The 23677-nt window shown below is 43.0% G+C and overlaps 1 long non-coding RNA gene and 1 pseudogene across 2 annotated transcripts in view; both read left to right on the forward strand.

The window, feature by feature from the left end:
* The first annotated feature begins 389 nt into the window (after positions 1 to 389).
* LOC143673169 (protein FAM135B-like) lies at positions 390 to 11774 on the forward strand (annotated as a pseudogene). The gene is made up of 3 exons (XR_013170224.1): positions 390 to 544; positions 2549 to 2635; positions 10040 to 11774. The product of XR_013170224.1 is annotated as a protein FAM135B-like (transcript).
* The window catches only part of LOC143673170 (uncharacterized), a 60998-nt gene continuing 49095 nt past the window's right edge, over positions 11775 to 23677 (forward strand). Inside the window, exon 1 of the long non-coding RNA XR_013170225.1 lies at positions 11775 to 11881. This is a non-coding gene — a long non-coding RNA (uncharacterized LOC143673170). The remainder of the gene's footprint in view (positions 11882 to 23677) is intronic.

A 23677-nucleotide genomic window follows, 5' to 3' on the forward strand; every position in this document is an offset into this window, starting at 1 on the left:
GGAGAAAGAATATATATATATATGTCAGGGGCCAGAGGCTGGGCCTGGGCCTGGGGCTGGGGCTTGGGCAGGGTGCTGGGGCTGGGCCTGGGGCTGGGACGAGGGCTGGGCCTGGGGCTGGGGCTGGGGCTGCGTCTGGGGCTTGGGGTCTTTGGCCAGAGGCTGGCCCTGGGCCTGGGGCTGGGGCTGGGGCTGGGGCTGGGCCAGGGACTAGGGCTGGGGCTGGGCCTGGGGCTGGGGACTGGGGATCAGGGGCCAGAGGCTGCGCCTCGGGCTGGGGATGGGACAAGCTGGATTATGGGGCTGTGAGCATGTCTCAAGCATTTCCCTGGGGCTGAAGGGTAGCAGGCACCTTCCCGACCCTAACCTTCCTGGCTTGGCCTCTGCAGGATGCAGGCCCACAGCCAGCTGTCCTTGCGTGTGTGGAAATTGGACTACCTCAGCAGCCTTCCCCCACTGCCTGCAGAGTGCTTGGACATCGACGGCGACGGGAGCAGCCTGCCCGTCATCTTTGAGGACCACTACGTGGACAGCCCCGAGGCAGGTGGGTGGACGTGCAGGGTGGGGACGCCTCGTGGACAAGTGTGTGGGTGTACAGGGTGGGGACATGAACCTGTGGGATCCACCGGGCATCTCCTTTGCTTCCCAGCTGCCTCACAGGCCAAATGAATGAGAGTTTGGTCAGTTCGGAGAGGAGAAGCAGGAGCTGAGGGCGGTTGGTTGTGGAAAGTGAAATGGACAGGTCAGCACATAATGCAGGTATCAGGGAATGGTGGGCCTCCTTCCAGCTGCAATTCCATCCAGGACCCCGGTTTTCACCCACAACTTGGGAGCCATGTCTCCACCTCAGCAGGCCATGCAGAGCAGCCAAAGGACCTTTCTGGTCTCAGGGTGTGACTGTGTTATGAAGTTGCTTCTTGCTGCCTCTAATGAGCTGATTCAGCCCTGTGGAGTGAGGTTAGGGCTCACACAGGCCAGGCAGTGCTGGAGAAGCTGCATGCATGCAGGGGGAAGTGCCCACTGCAGAGAAAACACACGGCACCCACAAGGGCATGTGTTCACACATGTGCACCCACAGAGCTGACTGTTGTGAACCATGCTTTGTTGGTGTTGCACTGAGTTTGTCAGTGAACTGAGAAGGCATCTGGGGGACCTCGTACCCTGGGTGTACATGAGCCACAGCTCCCCTGCCCCCTGCCAGCCCTGCTTGTGGAAACCTAGGGAGACACAGCAGGTAGCAGCTGAAGACGCCCGTGTCCAGGAGAAGACCAGAAAGTGCTAAGCCTTCTGCGGAAGTTTTTTGTGCTTTATGCTTTAATGCTATTAGGAACTCGCAAGCCCTCTTTCAGATGAAAAACAGAGACACAGAGTAAGAGTATTTACTAAATATCACATAGCTTATAAAAGTCAAATTCCGAGTTAACTCACTCTGACTCAAAAGCCCACGCCCCACCTTGCCATCTTATTGTGAAAGCTTTTGAACTATTTTGCTTGGAGGCCCCAAAATTTAAACGATGGTTCAACATGGCTGAATCTCAGAATCTGTGCAGTGTGAGGTGTGTGGGATGTTTTAGACATCTGGGTGACTTTCTGGGACTCTGCAGCCCGCAGGCACTCCATGTTTGTGGTTCTGGTCTGTACCCAACATCTAGTGTTGATACGAGGTGAGGCTCTGCAGAATGGAGCTGGTGAAAACCAGCTTGGGAGTGTGTCCATGATGCACATGTGCTCAGATCCTTCACAGTAATATGTTTCATCACAGACAGTGTGAAGTGTTTGGGATTTAAAATAATCATTATCAGACCTCCTGATTGTATCACCATTAGGTCTTGTGGATTTTGTCTTCAGCCATTTTGTCTAACCCTATTTATAGAAGGAGGGGACATATATCTCAGCCCCTTAGTGCCATGGGGCACCAGCCCTCTGTTTCTTTATTCTTCAAAGCCCCTCTGAGTCCTCACCTGCTGGGAAGCCAGCTGCTGGCCCTGCCCACTCCTCCCCACCCCCTTGGGGTGGAGGCTGGTATGAGATGTGGCTGGGAGACCCCCAGAGCTGGGCCTGCGCATGCTGTCCGCACCCAGGGGTACCCGCCAGGCCCCGGCTCCTCCCCACACTGCCCAGCTCCTCCCTGACCCATCCCCACACCCCTCCCTGACTCTTCCCCACACCTCCCCATGCCCCTTCCCACATCCCTCCTGCCCCAGATGACTCCTCCAGAGTTTTCCCCTCCCCCACTCAAAACCAAGGCTCTCTTGAACTTCTTGGTCTTTCCTGGTGTATTTTGATATTTTAGGATCCCTGGCTAAGAACATTAGTAAACAAAGAACTGCTTCCCCTTTCCTCACTCTGTCTGATTTAGTACTCTTATTTTCCTTCGAGCTTACTGAATAAATTTGCATTCCACTCAGGTATTGCAGTGGAAAATGAGAAATAAAAGAGTTCCACTTCCATCCTGAAAGTGTAACACTCGCCCCTGGCCTGCTCCCGACCATCGCTTGGCGTTACTGTGTGGCAGACCCTCTGGCATCCTCTCTCATCTGTGGCCCAGTCCTCCACGGACCTTCTGGTATCCTCTCTCCTCTGTGGCCCAGTCCTCCACGGACCCGCACACTTACACTCTGCTCCCTGCCCCATGGTGAGTCCGTGGTTTCCCAAAAGTCTTAGCCCCTGCCCAAACTGCCTGGGTTTGAATTTTTCTTCCAACACTTAGTAGAGTTCACAATTTGTGAGATCTGATGCAAGGAGTGATGTTTTCTATTCTACAGGGTTTTTGCAAGTGGTGACACACCAATCTGTAGAAGCATGTAAAAGAGGGCCTGGAACAAAGGACGTTGCACATACATATTAACTAATACCATTACTATCTGACTGCAAATCCTTTCTCTTAGTATTAGATCATTTTCTTACTCATTTTCCCATGGTTGTAATATTTTTTTTTATTTTTTTTAAATTTTTTTATTAACGGAAAGAAAAAAAAAAGAAATTAACACAACATTTAGAAATCATACCATTCTACATATGCACTCAGTAATTCTTAACATCATCATATAGATGCATGATCATTGTTTCTTAGTACATTTGTATCGGTTTAGAGGAACTAGCAACACAACAGAAAAAGATATAAAATGTTAATATAAAGAAAAGAAATAAAAGTAGTAATAATAGTAAAAAACAACAACAACAAACAAACCAACAAGCAAACAAAAACAAAAAAAACCCTATAGCTCAGATGCAGCTTCATTCAGTATTTTAACATGATTACTTTACAATTAGGTATTATTGTGCTGTCCATTTTTGAGTTTTTGTATCTAGTCCTGTTGCACAGTCTGTATCCCTTCAGCTTCAATTACCTATTGTCTTACCCTGTTTCTAACTCCTGCTGAACTCTGTTACCAATGACATATTTCAAGTTTATTCTCGAATGTCCGTTCACATCAGTGGGACCATACAGTATTTGTCCTTTAGTTTTTGGCTGGATTCACTCAGCATAATATTCTCTAGGTCCATCCATGTTATTACATGGTTCATAAGTTTATCTTGTCTTAAAGCTGCATAATATTCCATCGTATGTATATACCACAGTTTGTTTAGCCACTCTTCTGTTGATGGAGATTTTGGCTGTTTCTATCTCTTTGCAATTGTAAATAACGCTGCTATAAACATTGGTGTGCAAATGTCCGTTTGTGTCTTTGCCCTTAAGTCCTTTGAGTAGATACCTAGCAATGGTATTGCTGGGTCATATGGCAATTCTATATTCAGCTTTTTGAGGAACCGCCAAACTGCCTTCCACAGTGGTTGCACCCTTTGACATTCCCACCAACAGTGGATAAGTGTGCCTCTTTCTCCGCATCCTCTCCAGCACTTGTCATTTTCTGTTTTGTTAATAATGGCCATTCTGGTGGGTGTGAGATGATATCTCATTGTGGTTTTGATTTGCATTTCTCTAATGGCCAGGGACATTGAGCATCTCTTCATGTGCCTCTTGGCCATCCGTATTTCTTCTTCTGGTAGGTGTCTGTTTAAGTCTTTTTCCCATTTTGTAATTGGGTTGGCTGTCTTTTTGTTGTTGAGTTGAACAATCTCTTTATAAATTCTGGATACTAGACCTTTATCTGATATGTCGTTTCCAAATATTGTCTCCCATTGTGTAGGCTGTCTTTCTACTTTCTTGATGAAGTTCTTTGATGCACAAAAGTGTTTAATTTTGAGGAGCTCCCATTTATTTATTTCCTTCTTCAGTGTTCTTGCTTTAGGTTTAAGGTCCATAAAACCACCTCCAGTTGTAAGATCCATAAGATATCTCCCAACATTTTCCTCTAACTGTTTTATGGTCTTAGACCTAATGTTTAGATCTTTGATCCATTTTGAGTTAACTTTTGTATAGGGTGTGAGAGATGGGTCTTCTTTCATTCTTTTGCATATGGATATCCAGTTCTCTAGGCACCATTTATTGAAGAGACTGTTCTGTCCCAGGGGAGTTGGCTTGACTGCCTTATCAAAGATCAAATGTCCATAGATGAGAGGGTCTATATCTGAGCACTCTATTCAATTCCATTGGTCGATATATCTATCTTTATGCCAATACCATGCTGTTTTGATCATTGTGGCTTCATAATATGCCTTAAAGTCAGGCAGCGTGAGACCTCCAGCTTCGTTTTTTTTCCTCAAGATGTTTTTAGCAATTCGGGGCACCCTGCCCTTCCAGATAAATTTGCTTATTGGTTTTTCTATTTCTGAAAAATACGTTGTTGGGACTTTGATTGGTACTGCATTGAATCTGTAAATCAATTTAGGTAGGATTGACATCTTGACTATATTTAGTCTTCCAATCCATGAACACGGTATGCCCTTCCATCTATTTAGGTCTTCTGTGATTTCTTTTAACAGTTTTTTGTAGTTTTCCTTGTATAGGTTTTTTGTCTCTTTGGTTAAATTTATTCCTAGGTATTTTATTCTTTTAGTTGCGATTGTAAATGGGATTCGTTTCTTGATTTCTGCCTCAGCTTGTTCATTACTAGTGTATAGAAAAGCTACAGATTTTTGAATGTTGATCTTGTAGCCTGCTACTTTGCTGTACTCATTTATTAGCTCTAGTAATTTTGTTGTGGATTTTTCTGGGTTTTCTACATATAGTATCATATCGTCTGCAAACAATGATAGTTTTACTTCTTCCTTTCCTATTTTGATGCCTTGTATTTCTTTTTCTTGCCTAATTGCTCTGGCTAGAACTTCCAACACAATGTTGAATAATAGTGGTGATAGTGGACATCCTTGTCTTGTTCCTGATCTTAGGGGGAAAGTTTTCAATTTTTCCCCATTGAGGATGATATTAGCTGTGGGTTTTTCATATATTCCCTCTATCATTTTAAGGAAGTTCCCTTGTATTCCTATCTTTTGAAGTGTTTTCAGCAGGAAAGGATGTTGAATCTTGTCAAATGCCTTCTCTGCATCAATTGAGATGATCATGTGATTTTTCTGCTTTGATTTGTTGATATGGTGTATTACATTAATTGATTTTCTTATGTTGAACCATCCTTGCATACCTGGGATGAATCCTACTTGGTCATGATGTATAATTCTTTTAATGTGTTGTTGGATACGATTTGCTAGAATTTTATTGAGGATTTTTGCATCTGTATTCATTAGAGAGATTGGTCTGTAGTTTTCTTTTTTTGTAATATCTCTGCCTGGTTTTGGTATGAGGGTGATGTTGGCTTCATAGAATGATTTAGGTAGTTTTCCCTCCACTTCAATTATGTTGAACAGTTTGAAGGAGAGTAGGTACTAATTCTTTCTGGAATGTTTGATAGAATTCACATGTGAAGCCGTCTGGTCCTGGACTTTTCTTTTTAGGGAGCTTTTGAATAACTAATTCAATCTCTTTACTTGTGATTGGTTTGTTGAGGTCGTCTATTTCTTCTTGAGTCAAAGTTGGCTGTTCATGTCTTTCCAGGAACCTGTCCATTTCATCTAAATTGTTGTATTTATTAGCGTAAAGTTGTTCATAGTATCCTGTTATTACCTCCTTTATTTCTGTGAGGTCAGTAGTTATGTCTCCTCTTTCATTTCTAATCTTATTTATTTGCATCCTCTCTCTTCTTCTTCTTGTCAATCTTGCTAAGGGCCCATCAATCTTGTTGATTTTCTCATAGAACCAACTTCTGGTCTTATTGATTTTCTCTATTGTTTTCATGTTTTCAATTTCATTTATTTCTGCTCTAATCTTTGTTATTTCTTTCCTTTTGCTTGCTTTGGGATTAGTTTGCTGTTCTTTCTCCAGTTCTTCCAAGTGGACAGTTAATTCCTGCATTTTTGTCTTTTCTTCTTTTCTGATAAAGGCATTTAGGGCAATAAATTTCCCTCTTAGCACTGCCTTTGCTGTGTCCCATAAGTTTTGGTATGTTGTGTCTTCATTTTCATTTGCCTCTAGGTATTTACTAATTTCTCTTGCAATTTCTTCTTTGACCCACTTGTTGTTTAAGAGTGTGTTGTTGAGCCTCCATGTATTTATGAATTTTCTGGCACTCCGCCTATTATTGATTTCCAACTTCATTCCTTTATGATCCGAGAAAGTGTTGTGTATGATTTCAATATTTTTAAATTTGTTAAGACTTGCTTTGTGACCCAGCATATGGTCTATCTTTGAGAATGATCCATGAGCACTTGAAAAAAAGGTGTATCCTGCTGTTGTGGGATGTAATGTCCTATAAATGTCTGTTAAGTCAAGCTCATTTATAGTAATATTCAGGTTCTCTATTTCTTTATTGATCCTCTGTGTAGATGTTCTGTCCATTGATGAGAGTGGTGAATTGAAGTCTCCAACTATTATGGTATGTGTGTCTATTTCCCTTTTCAGTGTTTGCTGTGTATTCCTCACGTATTTTGGGGCATTCTGGTTTGGTGCGTAAATATTTATGATTGTTATGTCTTCTTGCTTAATTGTTCCTTTTAATAGTATATAGTGTCCTTCTTTTTCTCTTTTAACTGTTTTACATTTGAAGTCTAACTTGTTGGATATTAGTATAGCCACTCCTGCTATTTTCTGGTTGTTATTTGCATGAAATATCTTTTCCCAACCTTTCACTTTCAACCTATATTTATCTTTGGGTCTAAGATGTGTTTCCTATAGACAGCATATAGAAGGATCCTGTTTTTTAATCCATTCTGCCAGTCTATGTCTTTTAATTGGGGAATTCAGTCCATTGACATTTATAGTTATTACTGTTTGGATAATATTTTCCTCTACCATTTTGCCTTTTGTATTATATATATCATATCTGACTTTCCTTCTTTCTACACTTTTCTCCATGTCTCCCTCTTCTGTCTTTTCGGTTCTGACTCTAGTGCTTCCTTTAGTATTTCTTGCAGAGCTGGTCTCTTGGTCACAAATTCTCTTAGTGACTTTTTGTCTGAGAATGTTTTAATTTCTCCCTCATTTTTGAAGGACAATTTTGCTGGATATAGGAGTCTTGGTTGGCAGTTTTTCTCTTTTAATAATTTAAATATATCATCCCACTGTCTTCTAGCTTCCATGGTTTCTGCTGAGAAATCTACACATAGTCTTATTGGGTTTCCCTTGTATGTGACGGATTGTTTTTCTCTCGCTGCTTTCAAGATCCTCTCTTTCTCTTTGACCTCTGACATTCTAACTAGTAAGTGTCTTGGGGAACGCCTATTTGGGTATAATCTCTTTGGGGTGCGCTGCACTTCTTGGATCTGTAATTTTAGGTCTTTCATAAGAGTTGGGAAATTTTCAGTGATAATTTCTTCCATTAGTTTTTCTCCTCCTTTTCCCTTCTCTTCTCCTTCTGGGATACCCACTACACGTATATTTGTACGGTTCACATTGTCCTTGAGTTCCCTGATACCTTGTTCAAATTTTTCCATTCTTTTCCGGATAGTTTCTGTTTCTTTTTGGAATTCATATGTTTCATCCTCCAAATCACTAATTCTATCTTCTGTTTCTTTAAATCTGTCGTTGTAGGTATCCATTGTTTTTTCCATCTTTTCTACTTTATCTTTCACTTCCATAAGTTCTGTGATTTGTTTTTTCAGTTTTTCTATTTCTTCTTTATGTTCAGCCCATGTCTTCTTCATGTCCTCCCTCAATTTATCGATTTCGTTTTTGAAGAGGTTCTCCATTTCTGTTCGTATATTCAGCATTAGTTGTTTCAGCTCCTGTATCTCATTAGAACTATTGGTTTCTTCGTTTGACTGGGCCATATGTTCAATTTTCTGAGCGTGATCCGTTATCTTCTGCTGGCGTCTGGGCATTTAGTCAGATTTCCCTGGGTGTTCGACCCCACAGGTTGAAAGATTTTTCTGTGCAATCTCTGGGTTCTGTTTTTCTTATCCTGCTCAGTAGGTGGCACTCGTGGCACACGTTTTTCTACAGGTTCCACCAGTTAAAGTTCCTGTGGGTCCTTTAACTCTGGAAAATTCTCGCCGTAGGGGAGGTTCAGCAGCCGAAGCATCTTGGAAGAATGCCAGCCGGCCTGGGGTTCTGAATGCGGGGAGGGTCGCCGGCCGCCGCAGCACGGGAGAGCGTCTGGCCGAATTAGCTAGTCGGCCCGGGGCGCCAAGCGTGGCGAGAGGGTGCCAGCTGTCGCAGCCCGGGAGAGTGCACTATTCCCAGCCGACGGGGGAGTCACGTGTTTGGAAGGGATCCCCCGGTCACTGTTCTCCGCAGTCTGGGGATTTCCGACCCAACTATCTCTGTTGTTCCGGGGGGCCTCGTGTGGTGGGGGCACCAGCCGCCGCGGCCTAAGGGGATCGCCTGTCCAATTCTACCAGCTGGCCTGGGAAGGTGGAAGGGAGGGACTCCGGTCACTTGCCGTCCCACCCAGGAAAGCCCGTGCCCCTTGGTGATCTCACTGGAGCTGGTTCTCCCAGATAGTCAGCCGTTCCAGGATGGGGTACGCCATCCCTTTGATCTCCCTCGTGGCTCCGGGAGCTGCTCTGTATTATCTCCACTCCCCCAGTAGCTGTTCTGGAGGAGGAAAGGTGAGGGCGGCAAGGCTGTAGAGGCTGGTGGTGGAGGAGCCGGTGAAGGTGGGGGAAGAGGGCACCGTGGTGGTTGGAGAGCGGCTGGAGCAGGAGGGGGAAGAGAGGGGAGAAGGAGGGCGGGTGGGTCGGCTGCTGCGGGGCATGGGCGCCGCGCGGTGGGCCGGCTGAGAAAGAGAGGGGAGAAGGAGGGCAGGCGGGTCGGCTGCTGCGGGGCGTGGGCCCCATGGTTGTAATATTAAATCCAACATTTTTGGTGACCCACTCCCTCACTGATCTGCCTGTGTCCAGTTCTACTACCAGTGGTAAATCTGGAAAGCCCTTCTTTATTTTTCACCAGTCCACCTGTCCACCCCTTACTGTCCTGTAGGTACCAGGTTCCTTATTCACATGTTTGTCCATATTGTGGGTTCTCTGTCTGTCCAGTTCCTCCAAAGACCTGTGGTACAGACAGACAAGCAAAGCATTGATTTTTGCCCAATTTTGTGAGAGATGGTGGGGCAGTCAGAGTGAGAGAGACAGAGATGGAGAGAAAATGGTTTACGCAAAGGGACGTGAGCAAAAGCACTTGGCGTTGCCCCTGCCACTGCCTGCCCTGTGGGGAGGCCCTGCTGGCTGGATGTGCTTCTTAGCAGCATCCCTGTGGCCTGATACCTGGCCTGACACTGTCCTTCATGGAGAGCAGAACTCACTTCCCGTGGGTGAGGTGGCTACGTGCCTGCCCTGTTGCACTGTGGGCCGCCCAACTCAGGTGAGGGATGTGCACTTGGAGAGGAGAGGAGCTCACTGAGCTTCTCAGCTGTGCGTCAGCCTCCAGCTGGGACTGTCCCTGCCAGGTTTGACATCCTGCGAACACCTACATAATCTGGCCTGGGGAGATGTTTTAATGCTTAGAATAAGAAACTATTAAAAAGTCTTTAAGTAGTAAAGGGTATATCAAGAGCTGCAGGGTTTGATGGCTTAGCACTTGGCCCATGGGTGGCATTGAGCACAGGTCCTCATGCCGTGCTGCCCTTTTGCCTTTTGCTTTCTATAGGGCATGGTTTGAGTGCTTACCCTGAGTTTGATGTTCCAGCAAGAAGCCCCACGAGAACGACTCTACAAGACAGAAAAGAGAACCAGATTGTCAATGACAAATCATCATTCAGGGAAGACCTCATCTTTTGTCCAGGAAATGACCCCATGTGGCCTTTGAAGAGCAGGTTCCTGGGGCTCCAGAGCCAGGTGATGTCACCACACCCTGTCACGTGCCGCTGTGCTCAGTCAAGGCGTACCTGATGACTGGGGAATGCCAGGACAGTGCAGGTTTGCCTGAAGAGGAGCATCTACCTGACATTGGGGCATGCCTGCCAGCCAACGGGGAAGTGCCTGGCCCAGAGGCTGCCCAGGGCCCAGCCCCGACCTACATTGACGTGAGCCCCAACGCCGAGAATCCCTGTGGAGCTGTGTGCATGGCAGCTGTCTGTGCTCAGCGTGAGCATGGGGTCCCCGGGCAGTATTGCAGCACACTCAGGGCTGTGCTGTGCACAGGGCCCATGGGGAAAAGCTATCAGAAGGCCGTCCCTGTAGACCAAACCACACCCTGTGTGCCGGGCACCTTTGGGAAGGGTGCAGACCGAGAGGCCAGGATGGTGCTGCTAAATCTGAACCCCGGCCCTTCCGAGCCCTGTGACCCTGGGGGCATTAGGGCTTCCCCAAAGGAGGTGTCTGTGCTACCTAGCACCCTTGAGAGGTCTTCTTCCCTCATCTCCAACTCGGGCATTGAGAGCGAGCCAAGCTCGGTGGTCTTGTCAGAGGCACACAGCCGGGCCCTGGAGCTGACGACCGAGACTGAGGGGCTGACCCTGTAACACACACTGCACAGGCGCTTGCTGGAGGATGGGTCCATGGACAGCAAGGCCAGACTGACCAGCAGCATCCGGGCCTCTCTCACCTCCATCAGCTCCTTGCCTTTTGAGGACAAGGAGCAGGAGCTGGCACTCACCAAGCTGACCAAGTCTGTGTCCACTCCCCACATCAGTAGCCCAGAGGAGGTGGCTGAGGCGGTGGAGCCCGGGCAGCAGGGTGGAGGCCTGCAGGCCACAGGCATGCACAGCCAGGGTGTAGGGGTCCCGGGGAGTTGCTCTCAGCATCCGGGGGGCCCTGTGTTCCAGGGGGCTGCGGCTACCCATTCCCTTGTAGAAGTAGTCTCAGGTGCTGGTGACCATCAGGCTCCAGGCTCTATAGACACAGAGTCAGGCTGACCCCCAGAGACCTGGCAGTGGGGACGGCAGAGCCGAGACCCCCCAGGGGCAGAGTCCAGAGGCCCTGATTTCACAGTGCCATGCACCATTGCACCTGAGCCCCTGGGCAGCAGGTTTTTCCATAGAGCATCTTGGGAAACCCCGAAGGCTCAGCCCGAGAACTCAGATGTGGGGAGAGGTACACTTTGTGATGGCAGCATCATAGGAGAGGAGGAGATGGCCCACTGTCAGGTGCCTGAGTTCAGATGTACCCCGGCACCCCATGCCATTGGCCTGGGCCCAGCAAGGGCACAGAGCAGCTTGCCTTGCATCACTGATGGCCCTGCATTGGACAGGGCAGCTGAGGCCTTGCAGGAGCCTGGACCTGAGGCAGGAACTATAGCCCTCACTGCAACTCACTCCACTTCCCCCCAAGTGTTCGGAAGCCAAGAGCCAAAGGCAGGCCCACCTGCCGTGAGGGCCCAGCTGCCCCTGCCTGAGACCTTCACCCTGGGTGGCCGGAACACAGCAGATGTCCTGAACTTCTCCTCCAAGCCGACCCCCTTGCCCATCACCCATCAGACAGTGGGCTCCTTTGGAGTCATTTCCACCCAAGCCAGCAAGTGGGGGGAAGAGCTCAGTGAAAGGATGTTAAGGTAAGCTGCTGACCAGCATTTTCATATTTTTACACATATTGCTCAATTTCATGCATATCATTTCAAAATGGAAATAATTTTCTGATTTAAGTAAAGTAATATCCTAATGTAAAAATCAGAAAATGCAGAACATTGTAAGAAGTAATATTTATCAGCAATCCCAACTCCCCTAAATAGCTACCCCTGTATACTCTTCCACACTTTTCTTTATATGCAACTTTATTCTATCTACATGTGTTTTTTATGCAAAATAGGATCATTCTGTACAAACACTATATATTTCTTTCTACTTAATATATTGGAAACATCGCTCCATGTTTATACATCTTTTTATATAACCAGTTTAGGGTTTCATAGCATTCCACTGCATGGACCATGATTTATCAGCTAAACCTTTAGTGATGGACATTTAAGCGTTGCTCAGATTTTAGGATGATAAATGACCTCTGATGAGCTTCATCGTCCCTCTATCTTTGCCCATGTCAAGAAGCCAACTCTTTAAGGGCCTTTGGGAATAGGACTTCTTCATAAGACTTACCTTCTGAGCCCCGGTTAAGTTTGTGGGGTCCTTAACTTTGCTGCCCCATTGTGGTGTCAGAAGCCTCCCCTGTCTTCGTCTGTGTGTTGATTCTGTGTTCATATCACTCCCCTACTATAAACTATATATCTGATTAAACATATACTGAATCATTTAATATCCATCTCTTCTACTCTTTCTGAAAATGCTAACAAAGTTTGATGTTCCCAAAAGCAATTGCACAGGCAGGTAAACATTGGAAGTTTTGTTTCATAAAGAACCTTAAATACTCATTATGTGACACTTGTCATCAATTCTACTGTTTGTACTGGGCCCTGTCCGAGGCCTGGCCATTACTTACTCACAATCCAGCAGGGAAACAGAAGACAGCAGGAGTGAGGGGTGGGTAAGTGTGCATGGTGAGGCCTGCAGCAGGAGCTCCTGGCTTTGCTGGAGGCAGTGGGTGAAATGGGGTTAGAAGCTGAGAGAGGTTCCTGAGAAGATGCCCCTGGGCCAGGTGTGGAATATAAAGGCAGCTCTGATGTTGAGGAGGAGGAGGAGGAGGAAGAGGAGATAATAGAGAACACACTTTTTACAATTGATGTTACTCCAGGTCCTGTCCTAAGCACTTTGCATAAATTACATCACTTAGTTGTAAAACCAATTCTGAATTAAATGTTATTCCTTTTTCACAGTGAGAAAACTGAACATGGACAGAATATATAGTTTGCCTATGCCTGGGAGGTGCCAAAGTTGGGTTCTGACCAGGCGGCCTGTCTCCTGGGCGCTTCATCTTCTCAGGGACCAGCAGAGGGTGCCCTGGGCAGGTGGGAAAGGCGCTTCAGAGAGAGGCCCCCATGCAAAGCCGAACCATGGAGTTTAGGCAGGAAATTGCATGACGTGTTGTTTCTGGAGACTGGGAGTGGAGAAAGGGTGCAGCAGAAGCAGAGACAGTCAGTCCATGGTGGCCTTTTCAAACATTGCCTGGGTCTCCAGGGCTGGATGGAATCTCAGGAGTCCAGTTGTCCAGTCTCTGAATCAGTGCATGAACCACAGAAGCAGGCCCAGAACCCAAACCAGTAGAGCTTTTGGATGTCTCAGGGGTTCTCTGCCACCTTCAGGGTGGAGCTTCAGTCCCTGCTTCTCCCCTGTGGGGTCAGACGCAGCCCCTGCTACTCAGTGGCTCCTTCTCTTGCACAAGTTCCTCACTCCCTCCCACCAGCCCAACTCATTCCTTGTTCAATGCGGGATACCCAGTTCAGCTTGTGATTAATTGGTATATTCTCCAATTTTTATCAGGCCAAAGAAAAATTTTAAAAAGAACTGCAGATTGAAGGATTTCTGTACAGTGACTTAACTGTACAGGATTTCTGAGTATAGCTTCTGATATACCATATTTCCCACCAGAGGAAGAGGAAGAAGATTTGGGAGATGGGATTCACCTGGTTGTCTGTGTTCATGGCCTGGATTGTATGTTCTTGTAACAGTTTCTCCCTCAAAGTACTCTAGTGGGGGGTTTCTAGCATCCAGAATTAAGGTAGATTATGTACCATTAGCTGCCCTGGAATGTCAGTAATGCTGCCAGATACAGGGAAATGGTGTGGGCTCACTCCCTAAGAAAGTATCTCTCTGACACAAAGAATGTGTTGAATGAATGAATTATATGAATGAATGAATGAATTTAATGAAAGAATAAGTGAGATAAATAAATGAAAAATAAAGGAAGGAAAAAGTGGAATAATGAATGAATGAAATAAAAGGAGGGGTGGAGTGAAGCTCTTCTTCTGTATAAATGTTGACTGTCAGTGCTGAGAGAGCTGTCTGCTCCTCTCTTTCAACCCTCTAGCATTTTTTTCTACATCTCCCATGACTCTTCACACAGCGAAGGTGTAGGCAGGTTTCACACCCGGGTCCAGTGTCTCCTAAGCAGGTAGGTATCTTCTTCATACCCCATATAGAGAAGGAAGTGCTTGGGTTTCTGAGCTCAAAAATATAGGATCCAAACAAGTGCTAAGAAGATGAAGAGAGAAAAATAAGATTTAAAATATAGCTAGTGTTATTTAGTGTAAATTTTATGACTGAATTTGGAGAATCATGTCAATGTTCAGGCATTTTTTCACTCATAATTGCATGAAAGGGTAATTTGAAAAAATATGCAATAAGAATTCCCAGAATGAAGCACAATCTTTATTTTATCTGTGTAGTCACCTAACTCTTCCCAATATCTACATAGCACAGAGTTTCCGTTTGTGCTAAAAAAATCTGTGTTGGGCATGAAGATGAGAAATACACCTCCCCCCATTGCTCTTATATTTACTTGTAGTATAGGGACTGATGGAGCATTCAGCAAGGAGAAGTTCAACTATATGCACTTCAAAAGAGTCAGTGACTCAGTTCAGTTGGAACTGCAGTGTGCTTAGCACTTATAATGGAGTTGGGTTTCTTTGGTTTAGTTCCCACCTTTCCACTTACTAGCTGTGTAATCCTGAGAAAAAAAATGCATGACCTCTCTGTGCTTCACTTTATCTTCTATAAAATGAAAGCAATGATTGGATTTGATTAATAAGTTGATTCCAAACATCATTATCACAAGGTGACTTCTAAGATCTCTATTATCTTGAAGTTGTCTAGTTTGACTTGTTACAACTAAAATAGCTAAAGGCAAATTTAAACCATCAGTGTGCTTTGATGGGTTGTGTTGATTGCTAAAATACTGAACTGATTTTATCCTAGTTGGTCAGTAACCACCACTCAGAGCCCCCTAAATGAGGACTATGCATGCCACCCTAGAGGCCCTGCCTCAGAGTTCCCAACCCAACATTGGATTAGTCCACAAACCAAAGGGTTAACATCAAGGACCTCATAGGGGCTCCAGGATCCAGCTCTAACTATGGACAGATTTATTCTGAATAGTCCTGTCATTGACATACTGCTTATTAAATATTTCAGATATAACCTCTGCACATACTTGACAGGCAGGAAATCTGAGTCTGGGAAAAAGTCCCTGAATACACAAATATACAGCTGCTTATTGAAGACATTGAACTTCTTATTTTTCATATGGAACACATGACCACCAAGAAAATAACCTGGATTATTGGCAGTAAGCTTCAGAAGTGTTCACATCAGCAGAGACATTTTTTCTACCATTTGTCTCCGAAAACATTATTACTGATAAAGCTAATGTATAGAGCTATGGGGTGATAATTACATTATTATGCCAAAGATATCTGTGTGAGGTGATATTGGTATAATTATCCTTGTTGGAATCATCATGATGCTTCTTCACTCAGGAAGGAGGACATTTACTATATGTCAAGCCCTGGGATAAATTTTTGGGAGGCAATGATGGCCTTGCCTGCTTCCCAGGAACTCATAATGTAGTTAAGGAAGAGGATGGGGAAGCAGACATGTAAGCATTTAAGTTCAAGGTAAGTATCATAGCACAGAGATAGGAAAGAAGTTTTCTTGGAGCTCAGAATATGAACCACTAATTCTAACCTGGGGGGGGTGCTGGTTCAGTAGGAGCTAACATTTCATATACATCTTAGACAATTAGAAATGTTTTAGTCAGGCAGAGAAATAAAGACTGTGTGTTCTATGTAGAGGTCAGCATATTTAAAGTTACAGAGTCTTGAGGAGGCCTAATTTGTCCCAGTGTTACTGGATCCCTAAGAATGTGAAAGGATGAGGGTGTAATGAAGTCCAGAAGTCTTCTGTGTTCAGGTCTGGCCAGGAGTTGGCCGGGAAGTAACTGTTGCTATGGTATAATGAGGACAAGATGGAATATTCAATGCCAGAAGAAAAATGTTCCATGCTATTGAGAGATGTGTGAATTGTTGACTGAAGGGTAGATGGTTGAGGGTTGTTGAGAGACCAGATGGGCAGCTGCTTCTATGAGTACCAAGGACTTTCAGCCAATGTATATCACAAAAAAACATACCTAAGACATGAAACTGTCATGAAGGATGAAATGTTGTCCCCTTTATGGACTGCTATAATGACTGGAAAAACATTCTTGAATGGGAAATCAAATCCCAATTATTTGGTTGCTTAGGGAGCATGGTGTCAGAAGAAAGCTGTGTGATGAAGGTTAATAGTGATGTGTTATTACAATCCCTGTGTAACTGACTTAGATGGTAGGAACAAGCCTGAAGTGTGTTAGGTGACACTTCTCTACATGGGATGTTAGAATAGACCCTTCCCATGTAGCCTTAGCACTCTCCTGGCCCTCTATAAATGGCTATATTTTTGCCATAGCTGCAGGTATGGGAGTTTCTATTTGCTTGCTACTGCTCATGTACAAGGAAGATAAAGATTAAAAATGTGGAAAGCCCACTGGCAACCAAACAGGAATATTTGCAATGAACACACAGAGTACTCAATCAGATGACTCTTCTGACATGCTTGGAACACAAAGCAAACACAAAAATGTCTAAGTAGCCTCCTCTTCTGACCAATGTAAATGTCTACTGCTTCTGCATGAATGACAGGTCGAACTCTGCTATCATCCACCTGCATCCTGAAGTTTAAACTACTCAGTCATCAGATTGCCTTCACTTATTTGGCTGCATCCCATCACTGTTGTCCCCTTACTTTCCATTGGGTTAAGTCAGTCTAAGAGTATTCAATGTAAAGCACAAATTCCCTAGCCAGGCTGTTTTGTTAGAAGAAATGGAGCCTCTGTGGGATTTTAAAAATCTTGTTATAATATGTACATATCTATAATTCAGGGTTGGTATGAGGATATTCATTCAATAAGAATTCATTAAATAACTGTTGTGTCAGGTAATTGGTTTAAGGACTGGAAACACAAATTCTGAAACAGAAAATGTTCCTATCTTCAGAAGCTCGAGGTCTATAGGACAAACAGATGTTAATTAAATATGACAATTTGGTGATTATTTCTAGTAGCAAATCTGAGGATTTCCCCAAGAGGGAGACTCATTTTGTTAGACTTTGATAAAACACTTCAAAGGCTGGGCTTCCTGGACCTCTGTGCTGTTTGTGGCTCAAGACTGTGAGTAGTGGTTAAAATGTGTCTGCTTCAGATGAGAAAACATGTATTTGTGTATCTGTGTATGTATGCATGTGTATAGGTGTGCATATATGTATGTACATACACTAATTTGACATTTTCCCCCAGAGAGGAAAGTGAGGGGAGTAGGACCTCTGGACTAATTGGAGAAAGGGCCGATGAGAGCCCCACTTGGTAACATAAGAGATTTTGTAGAGAATCGAGATATCTGATGGGAATTTACTTTTTACTGAAGGTTTCTCTGTCTTGCCATCTGTGTTCTGGATAAGATATATAGATGGCTGTGAGTGTGTGGGGTGCAGAGGGGGCATGTGCAAAGACTGCTGGGAACATGGACACTTGGAGGACTGTGGCCTGGACATAGGGGAGAGAGATGATTTTGGATGAGATGAGGATGGAGGGATAGCCATGGTTTGGAAGGATTCAGAGCCTCATTGTAAGGCCAGGGAAAATGACCAAATGATGTTTAAGAAGAAAATGACCACCTGTGTTGGGTTTTTGTGCACCTTATACAAATTGATTGTAATGCAGATCATTCATTCTAAGGCAGCCAGCATGCATGTAGGCAGGCCTGTTAGGAATATTATAAGGGAGATAAAATAGAAAGAAATATTAGATTAAAAATATATTTAGAAAGTGGAATCAAAAGCATTGGATGATTATACTTGAAGGGTGAGGAAAAGAATGGCTACAAGCTTGCAGCCTGCAGCATGGGCTCAATGACGTGGCATTAACTATAGAGAGGATGCAGAAAGAAGAACAGGTTTGTGGAGGAAGAATAAGGGTTTGGTGTTCTTAATATTAATTTTGAGGAGTCTTAGGGATGACCATCAGGAGGGGAAGTTATGGCAGGTTGGAGGTCAGAGGAATGCTGTGGGGTGAGAAGATAAAATAAAAAACTATTGGCATTAGATGATAACACACAGGATTACTCAGCTGATTCCCAAAGTGTAGGGTACATGGGAATTACCTGGGAGGCTTGTTAACCAGCTGCCTGTCTCAGACCTCCAGAGTTTCCAATACAGTTGATCTGGGATGGGGCCCATGATGGAGCATTTCTGACAAGTTCCCAGATGATACTGACTCTCCCTGTCTGAGGACCACCCTGGGAGTAGCACTGACTTAGGGAGTAAGTGGCAGCAAAAGGAAAAACAAAAATCACAATATGGCCTGTGGGAAACAGTATAGAAGAGCAAGTTAGGATGCATTGGTTTGAGTGCAGAAATTATCAGCTAAGAGCCATGTGACCTTGGACAAAGGACTTCACTCTCTAGCACTCACTTTCTCCATTTATAAAATAAGGGTAAAAATGCTAGTCTAACTTCATAGTGTTATCTTGAGACTGAAAAGATAGCTAAAGGAAAGTGCTTAGCACTCTGCCATGAGTGATGTATTTATTTGAAGACCAGGTGGTAAGAAATCTGACATTTAAATATAGATTAGAAGAGAATGAGGTGACAAAAGCCAAAGAGCAAGACTATATGAAAATAGAGAAGGCAATGAAAGAAATATTTTCCAGAAGGTAGGAGTGCTTCAGAAGGTCAGAGGCTGCTGAGAGTTCATACAAGATGATTAAAAAAAAAAACACTCATTGGATTTAGAGATAGCTGGTGACATAGAATGGACCATTTCACTTGCTGATGCATGGATCACAGAATATGTGTGTGAATTACATAGCACAGATCCAAGTGCAATCCAAGGTCTTCACTCACAGGGTGTTCTATTTTTACTACTATTTTTGAAAACAGTTTTATGTATATGCACATGAGTGCCGATAGGAGGAAAGATAATCAGTTTTAGGATGAACTCTCCAAATCCCAAATGAACACATTTCCACTGAACAATTTATGTCCTGTGCAGGTTTATTTAAGCTGGAAAAGAGTTTTTAAAAGCAAGATGTCTGGCTGGAAGGTGGCAGGGAAGTCATACAAATTTAACAAGAGCCCTTTCTATGTTTCCTGTGAGAATTAATGGCTCTGGGGATACATCAAGAACTGTCAGTCCTCACAGCAGTCCCACAACTCAATTGAACTTTTAAATTCCTTGCCCAACACTCCCCATTTCCCTCATGCCAGCAAAGTGAGTAATTTCTTGCTTTCTGGCAGTGAGAAGTAAGCTAGTTTTCTTTTCCTTTTGCCAGCCAAGAAATGGTTTGTTTCCCTTTCAGACACTACTGCATTCTTGCAATTTCCTTGACCATCAAATATTTTATAAGCCTGTCTCGTGCCAGTGTTCCTTCCTGGGTATCCTATAAATGGCAGGTTCAGCAGAGATTTTTAATGTATGGCAGAAGGTTTTCTTTACACTTTTCCTACAGGGCAGGCTGCTGCCCCCATTCAGAACCATATGTAAATCACTTCTGGCCTGTAAATGCATTTCGCTAATCCTAAAAGCTTTTAGATTAAGTCACTGGATTTTTAACATTTTGTAGAGAATTAATGTGCCATGAACTCAGTGGGGGCAGAAAAATGCTTTAAGAATATGCCATTTGCAAGCCAGGAAGGTGATAAATTTATTTAAGGTCTTCTCTTGTGCCTCTTCATTCTTCTTCCTACAGTGATCTTCCCCTTTTGATCTATAATTCTTTCTCCTATGCCAATTAAATCACACATTTTTAAGACCTAGCTCAAATCCCACCCCTTTGAGAAGGATCCAGAGATAACTATAGCCTGAATTGAGTGCTCCCTTTTCTTTGATTATCTACTGCAATTATTATCTGTAATAGCCAATTTAAAACTCCTGTTCCTGCAACAAGGTACGTGTTCTCACAGTGTGCTGTATTGTGCTGGAACATAGAAAACCTCAATAAGCAATATTTGGGTTCAACTCAGTACTTAATAAGGAAAACAAGTCATCATTTAAACTCATTAACAAATTAGCTTTCATTGCAAAATCTGCTGAGATCTCTGTCTGCCCATTTTCCATTTTCTTCCCATTTTGCCTTTATTGAATTAAAACTGCTCCCCGCATCCTGCTGTGCATTTAATTACTGCACTGATTGCATACTATGGATACTACAAGATGTGGAAAGAACACTAAACTTAAAAGCAAAGCTAAACTCTAAACTAAACTCTCTCTGACCTACTGGGGGAATAAAGACCAAGACCCATAAAAATATTAAAAACACTTTAAATTCCATTTAACAAGTACCAAATAAGTGCTCTGGATAATTGCACAATGTCTCTGGTCCCAAGCAAACCAGACATTATTCTTAAAATGAGCAGCAGTGCTTCCTCATTCTGAGCCCTAGACCTTTGATCAGACTGACTATGTTGCTTGAAAAACCCTTCCTGAGAACTCATGCTGCTCATCTTAAGCCTAATTTCCCCTCATTCTTCATGCCCCACTATTTTAGAAAATCCTCCCTACTTCTTTTCTTCTCCTCCCTCTCCCTCAGTCCTTTGGGGTTGAATTCTCCCTCTCCCATAAAATTCTGTACACTTTACCGGAATTATTTTGCAGGCACATCTCACATTCTAACTTCTAAGCATTTCTTCATTTCCCAGCTAATATGTTTATTGCTGTTGCGGGATCGGGTTTCTTGTGATTTTGTGATGTTAACAGAAGCATGCAGACTTTTCAGTAGAGAAGGTTTAGAAAAATACTCAAGTATTTTTTAGAAAACCTCTATGTTAGATCATGGATACAGAGATACAAAGACCTTATCTGCCCTCCAGCAGTTGCTTTTCTACAAAAAAGAAGGCACTGTTTGAGTTTTTAATATGACATAGGTGCTACCATATACTGTAGTGAGCTTAATGTATTAAACTTTTAAATGGTTATAATTTTAAAAATATAAAGATCCTCCAAAAAGAGTTGGATAAATTCATAGATGAGAGTTCTGTACCTGATTGTTTAGGAACCCCGAGACTGTTTACAACCATAACTTTTCTAGTTTGGAATAAGACCTTATGCATTATCTCATTCTTACAAAATGACTCATGTTTCCCCCTCAGAACAAAATATGTGGTTAGATATGTTAGAGCTGCCTGTGTCATCTTATGACACAGCCAGGCTGCCACTGGTTGTATGGCTCTGAGGAAAATGACTTAACCATTTTCAGCCTCAGTTCCAAACGAACTCTATCTTACAGTATTGATGTGAAGATGATATTAAAATGTATTTTACTATATCCCCAACATAAAAGTCTCAAAAATAAATAAATAAATAAATAAATAAATAAATAAATAAATAAAGTAGCCTGGAGAAAAAGAAGAGCAATTATGTTTACTTACCCAATACTTTTGTGATTTTTAGATAAACAGTGCTACATGGATACTATATACTGAAATTCCTAGGTAAATACTAGCATGTCAAATTTCTTGATGATAGCAGGTACTAAGCAATAGAAAGATTAGACCCAACATTATATATTGTGATTAAGTTTTTTTAGAATGAGTAAATAATGATGTTGTCTTTGAATCCAGTCAAGTCATTGTGAGGGATCAGCATGACTTATTTAATTAAATAATTATTTAACATAATTGTGAGATTCTCTAAGCTAGGGGAATAGAAAACCCATGTGCATGGTAGGTCTGATATTCCTGCATTCTCCCACTCCACACATTTGCAGAGGCATTTACTCTGGTCTCTGATCTTCTGTAATGTGTTGACAGATGATAACAGGAGGGGAAAAGCAGCTGGTAGAATGGGGTGGTAACCACTGGAGACAGAAGTTGTCAGACGGAAACTAATTGATTGTAATTTCTTTGCCATTATATTGCTCTTGGAATCTAGCTTGTTAAAACCACTGATTATAAAAGAAGAATCTCTCATTTTGTGCTGTAGGTTATGGTAATGAAAAGCTGTTCTTGGAGGAATGAGCAGTGAATATTAATAAATGGATAATAAGAAATTAAAGAAAAAGTTAACTAACTGATCATGAGTTAATGTACTTCAGCAGTCAGAGTAGCAGCCAATTGTGTGGTGTTTCATATTTCTTTTTTTTTTTTTCTCTGAGCTCTAGAATTTTAAATATTTCCCAAGGAACGAGAGATTGATTATTGATTCTGTGTGACTGTTTTTCACATCCTGTCTTGGATAACAGATCTTCATCATAAGGAGATATGCTGGGAAACAGAAAAAGGGTCTGTAGTGTGGAGTCTTTATTTTGTGCTAAAGGATAGGTAGGAAAATATTTTCAAATGGAAAGATGTAGGTTCCCTTGTACCACCAAGGCAGAGTGGACAAGAAGTGGATTTTCCTAGTGGTAGTGCATGAATGAGGTTCTCTGTGAACCTAAGGCAATGCTTTTGCACTGCGTATCACTGAAAGATAGCACTAATGTGAAATTATATCTAACTTAGTGCTATAAGAGATGCATTATTTTTTTTTCTAAGATTGCAATAATTCCTTTACTGACCATATCTTTGATCAATAGCATTTAAACTCTTCATGATCTCAAAATGATCAGATTTATCGTGAAAAGATTTTTACTGAGCACCTAATCTGATTTAGCCCAAACCCCTACCCTCAAGATGCTCATACACTGGAAGAATGGGGAAGTGTATGGGTGCTTATTACTGACAGAGCAACGAATGCCGTGTTGTGAATAATGAAGGAGCTGGGACAGCTCATCTGAGCTCTGAATGGCTTCTCCACCTGGAGGAGAATGGTGGTTCCAAAACTAGGGGCAGGATGATGATTCCTGGCACTTGGGGAAAATAGAATAATAATTGGAAGATGAAATGTGTGTTTTAGCATTCTAGGAGATGAGACCTGATATTCAGGTACAATTCCATGTGTCCAGTGTCCTTCTCTCCTCTCCCAAAGGTTTTGGATATTCCCGTGGGAATGGGACCCGCTGAGGGATTTTAGTCATTAGAGAGCCATGAGTAAGTTTCCTTTTAAGTACATAGGTCTTCCATCAGTTTGGAAGGAAAGTAGAAAGAGGCTCATTGTTACCTCCAGTTAGCAAGATGGTACAATATTCCATGCTATTGAGCATTATTAATACCAGTGGATATCTATGAAAAGGAAATTAGCAGAGCTTAAATGCTGAATAATTTATTCAACTTTGACTTTTTGAACATGTTTATTTCTTGTACATTGCAGTGAAATTTGTGCTAATATTTCCATTGCTTAACACTCTGAAACTGGAATAATATCTCAGTGTAGTAATAGAGTCTATGTCCTCTAGATAGCATATACTTATGGTTAGTTCTATACTTGGAAAGAAGATACAGACATGGTTTAAAAAAAAGTAAGTAATTATGATTTTAAAAGTGTCCTTTTAAGATGA

The sequence above is a fragment of the Tamandua tetradactyla genome, unplaced genomic scaffold (genome assembly GCF_023851605.1).
Source record: "Tamandua tetradactyla isolate mTamTet1 unplaced genomic scaffold, mTamTet1.pri scaffold_164_ctg1, whole genome shotgun sequence".
In the NCBI taxonomy this organism is placed as follows: domain Eukaryota; kingdom Metazoa; phylum Chordata; class Mammalia; order Pilosa; family Myrmecophagidae; genus Tamandua; species Tamandua tetradactyla.